The sequence below is a fragment of the Alligator sinensis genome, unplaced genomic scaffold (assembly GCF_000455745.1).
Source record: "Alligator sinensis unplaced genomic scaffold, ASM45574v1 scaffold1221_1, whole genome shotgun sequence".
Classification (NCBI taxonomy): Eukaryota; Metazoa; Chordata; order Crocodylia; family Alligatoridae; genus Alligator; species Alligator sinensis.
Window position 1 is genome coordinate 47,366 of NW_005843695.1, and position 3,361 is coordinate 50,726.

The 3,361-nt window shown below is 48.9% G+C and overlaps 1 long non-coding RNA gene across 1 annotated transcript; it reads left to right on the forward strand.

Moving 5' to 3' along the window:
* The first annotated feature begins 785 nt into the window (after window positions 1-785).
* Window positions 786-3,280, forward strand: LOC112548897. The gene is made up of 3 exons (XR_003092402.1): window positions 786-1,004; window positions 2,187-2,639; window positions 3,185-3,280. It is a non-coding gene; the product is annotated as an uncharacterized LOC112548897 (long non-coding RNA).
* The last annotated feature ends 81 nt before the right edge of the window (window positions 3,281-3,361 follow it).

The following is a 3,361-nucleotide window of genomic DNA, read 5'->3' on the forward strand; positions in this document are numbered from 1 at the left end:
GATGTGCACAGACACAGGCATGTGCACATAGAGACAGACAGAGACAGACAGATATGCACGCCCAGCCACACATGGGAGGGGTAGCTATGGGGGACTAAGGTGAATTTGGGAGGGACTATGACCCCCCAGCGCCACTGCCTGCCTGCAGAGGCACAGAGCAGTATAACCCCCACTAATCTGATGAAAAGGAAAAAAGAAGAAACCCAGCCACATGAAAACCTAGACATTCAGGCTACGAACAGACATTCAAAAAGCCAGAGCCTGAATTGATTCAGTCTTTGCAGGTTAGTGTAACCTGCCTGGATTGAACCAATTTGCAAGGGAACAGACATTCAGGAAATGCAGGCACATGCCTGTTTGCTAACAGGAGAAATCAGTTAGCAAACACCATTTTTGGTAAGCTTTCCTTAGTTCAAGTTTCTGGCTAGGGCAGTGAACCAACGAGTATCTCCACATCTGAAGCAATTAGGGCTCGAAGTAGAAATGATTTCTTTTATTAGACCAACAAGATTTTTCCAAAAGCAAAATTCTTCAATTGCCAACTTTCAGGCACAAATCCCCTTCATCAGGCATTGGAGAAAATATTCTCCAGGTAGAAATGAAAGGTCATATTTCATAGGATTTCACAGAGGCATCAATAGATAGAAAACTTCTCCGGGCAGGCAGTTTTCCCCATGTCAGGCATTCCCTGGCGCAGAGCTTTGCCCCGGGCGCTCCTATAAATAGGAATGATATTTCTCGCTTGCTATTGCTGACCCGGTATTATCATTCCCTTTGCTCTCGCACAGCCTCGGTCACCCGCATACACAGCAGGGCCAAGCTGCTGGTTAAAACTCACTGGCTTTTAAAAAATGAGGATATACAGACATTGGCTGAGGAGATGATGTGTGCCTTTGAATAAAATCTGCAAAGAATTGCGTATCCTGGCACTTGTTGGATTCATTTGAACTCTGAGACCAGGGAAACTCCAGGACCTGCTGCGAAGTGTGTCCTGGCCTCAGGAGGTGGGTGACGGGTTATTGCATTGTATTTGATCCCTTTTGGTTGGGACTGAGACTTGGGTAGAAGCCTGTTACATCCAGGAGGTGTCCAGCTGCAGTGATCTTAGTGCATAGGGAACCAGATGTGGAGGGTGAACTCCTGGTCTTTCTCTCTCTCAGTCTGTTGAGGAAACCCATCTATGGCCTGGGAAGCCACTGCAAAATCTTCCAGACAACTTAATATTGCTGCAGCAGCTCTAAATATGGGAAGCAGTTTTGAAGCATAGCCTTAGAGGGACCACAGCAAAGTACCTTTGTAGCACCACAGGGAGCAAGGGAGTGCTGGCCCCACTGCAACTGGGGCAGTCGTGTATTGTGAGGGAGGAAGCTGTGCTGGATTCCCTGGGCCTTGACTTTGGTCACTGAGGATTTCGCCTTCCCTTTCCCTGAACAGAGCCAGCAAGGGGATGGTTGTGACTGGAAGGTGGGGTGCACTTTGAGGTTACAGCAATACCTTTGTGCTGGAGCTCCCACAAAATAAGATAATGAATCCTACTCCTCTGCTTCACTGAGGACTTCTAGTTATTTAAATAGGTATTTTTTTACCACCACCTCAAGAGGCATTTTTAAATAATTCATTTCTTGTTACAGATCCTTCTGTCTGTCTGTCTGCCCACGTGTTTGTCTACGGGTCCTCCCGTGTAGTGCTATATCTCTAGAGAGTTGCTATCACTGCCTTCCTCCTACTGAGCTGTAAATACCAGTGGGTACAGAAACTGCCGTGAGCTCTTCTTCTCTTCCAGAGGAGAGACTGAGGGCTCACAGGTACAAGGAGAGCTGCCCATCCAAGTCCAGCACAGCCCAAGCTGCTGCTGAATCCTCCAGTGTCTCACACAAAGTGTAAGGAATAAACTCGACTTGTGCTCAGCAACAAAGTTGGAGGGCTGGGATGATGGGAAAGGCCTCATGAAAAGGGGAATGTGGTGGGGTGGAGGTGGAGAGGAGTGGGATGAAGAAGCAGAGCTTGCAGGAGGCAAAAACAGCAGGTTTTACACAGAAAAGCCCAACCTCCCCTCCACAAGCAAGGGGGCCCTTATCCTCGCTACCATTTCCCTCTGCTCTTTTCCATCCCCAGGCAGCTTTCTCCCTTTCCCTCTGCCCCCACCTGTGCAATTTGCCTTCACCCTCTCTCCTCTCTCATGACAGAACAAAATGGAAAGGGAAAAGGGAGGTCAGAGACCATCAAACGAAGGAGCTGCCATGGCATCAGCCTCATCATCAGGAACTGAAGAAGGGCAAGAGGCAGATGCCCATCCTCCCTGCCTGGAGTCTCCAACAGAACATGTGCCCATGACTGGTAGGCTCTACTCCTGCATCTCCCGAACCCGTGAGGACCGTGGCAGGCCTAGAAACGCAGAAGTTCCCACCCACAAAGCCCAGATCCGGAAAGGGAATTTCCAGCTCAAGTTACAAGTGGCAAACCTAGTGGAAAAGATTCACTTGTTGGGTCTGGAAGGAACAGAGAACGTGTGTGTGAGACGAGAGGAGGCACTCACCTGGCAGGACGGCAGAGAAAGCCCTGGTGTGACATCCGACCCATCCTGCGCTCCCCAACCTGGCCCTGCAGGTCCCATGGAGGAGGCTGCCCGGGAGTGCAAGGTACAGGACATACGTGACCTTGGTTCCTTGCAGCTCTTAAGGGCCCAGCTTCTCTCTAAACTGCTTAACTTTTTTAATTCAGGAGAGCTGAATTTTCTAATATCACAGATCCATCAATTTTCCCTGCCAGAAAACTGTTTCTCTTAACGGTTCTGTATTACAGAGCTTCTCCCTGTGGATCGGGACTGGGAGCACTGGCCAGGAAAATAATCCTGTGTTTCATTTCAGGCCATAATAATACCAGACACACAGGCACTGATTCCTCAAAGGCAGCCCATTGCCCTTTGCAGGACTGCAGAAAACCCCAGTCTGGTGGAACGAAGCTTTCCGGCAATGCCAAAATATCAAGCTTTCTCCAACTCCAGATATAACACAAGGTCTGCCATAAAAATCCTTGCACCAAGGTGGATTTCTTTTGATATCAGCCCAAGCAGGGGATTTTCCCTAACTTGTAGCTAGGCAGCCATGGTATTTCTGAGAGGAAGGAAGCTGTCTTCTTTGAAAGACCAAAGTAAAACCCACCCAAACCATTTTTCTTTCTCCAGGAAGAAATTCAGAGCCGTTTGGAGGATCTCAAGAAACAAAGGGAAGAGCTTCTGGGATTGAAACGGGCAGGAAGGAGAAGGAGTCTGGAGTATCTGGTAGGTTCCCAGTTTGTTATCAGCAGCAAACCCATGGGAGATGTTCCCCAGGGGCTTTGGTGGACGTGGGTGCTTGCATGC